The following is a 1,593-nucleotide window of genomic DNA, read 5'->3' as shown; positions in this document are numbered from 1 at the left end:
GCACGGGCCCAAGGACTGAGCCCTGGGGGACTCCACTGCCCTCTTCTCCCCAGGTCAAATATGACCAGTCCACCACCACCCTCTGAGTACACCCCTTCAGCCAAGCTGCAATCCATCTGAAGGTGTAGGCATCAATGCCACAGTCGCCTAGTTTTTTAATGAGGATGGGGTGGGAGATGGTGTCAATTTTATCATGTTAATGATAAAAGCCCTGTAGCATAGAAAAGGTGAGGCCTGCCCACTTGTGTATAATCAAAATGGCCTAGTTTCCATGCTTGTGCAGCATTTGGTGAATCAATTTGGTTGCCATGCTTCATCAATGTTGGAATAATTACACATATAGGCCATTTTAATATGACTCCCTTCATAAGGGGAGGATTTTATGAATCACTTAGAGGATTTGCATGCTGAGACTCTCTACTCTTATAAGTGAGAAGTATAGTTTCATAGTTTCATAGATTTAGGGTCGGAAGGGACCTAGTAGATCTTCTAGCCCGACCCTCCGCCAGGGCGGGAGAACAACAAAACCCCAAAACAAGAAACGGGACTCAAATGAGTCCAGCCAGGTAGGCATCCAGCCTCTTCTTAAAGATCTCCAGGGTAGGGGCCCGCACCACCTCCCTTGGAAGTTGGTTCCAGCTCCTAGCCGCCCTAACTGTGAAGTAGTTGTTCCAGCTCCTAGCCGCCCTAACTGTGAAGTAGTTAGGCTGCATAGACAAAGTATCATTTGGCTGCATAGACAAAGAGGATTGAAATAGAGAATTCCCCAAAATACTTATTGCTTCCTTTTTTCAATTTCTAACCTTGGCAGTTTCCTCCTGGAGCCAGGAGCATACCTACTTGCAGGGAACACAGAAATGCTCAAGGTCTTCCTCTTTGCAGACCCCAGGCTTCCATAATAGCTAGGAGTTACCATTTGCTATTTAAAACTCTTTTTTCAACATGACATATCCATCAAGAAATCAGTATTTCCACTGCTTCAAGTTATATATTCTGGACAACAACAGGACTAAAGACCCTTATTCTTCACATCTTGCCTGGATCTTTATCTTTCTTCCTCCCCCAAATTTCCTGCCTCAAGCAAGAGCGTACTGTGCTTGAGATTGTAGAAGGAAAAGACGAGGAAATCAAAACAGTCTCTTACTAACCGACTGGCTCTCTTTTTAAGCTCAGGTTGACCTTCACCTATTTCTCTCTCTCTCGCCTCTGAAATATGTAGTCTGATTAAGGAGCATAGCAGCAACACAAGGCAATTTTAGTATTTGTTGGACAGGCCTGCAGAACAGGCTTTTGCCTCTGTTCTCAAATGTCTAAGGATCTTGGGATCACAACAGATGAAAACGCTTTGCATTCAAAAGCTTTTCTAAGTCTGTCCCAACCGTGCACTTGGTTTAGTAGAAGAACCCACTGACTAAAACAAATCCTTAGTCTGGTAAAACAAACCCCACAGGAATTCTTGCCTCTTGCATCAGGATCTTGGGACAAGTTATGGAGATGAGCATTTGGGTTAGAGTCATCAGTGTGGTAGAGGTGATATCTTTTATTAGACCAAGCAGATAGTTGCAAAAAAAAAAAAAAAAAAAAAAAAAAAAA

Source organism: Gavialis gangeticus, unplaced genomic scaffold (assembly GCF_001723915.1).
Source record: "Gavialis gangeticus isolate Ggan-Ray unplaced genomic scaffold, GavGan_comp1, whole genome shotgun sequence".
Classification (NCBI taxonomy): domain Eukaryota; kingdom Metazoa; phylum Chordata; order Crocodylia; family Gavialidae; genus Gavialis; species Gavialis gangeticus.
Note: the sequence above shows the minus strand (reverse complement) of the source record.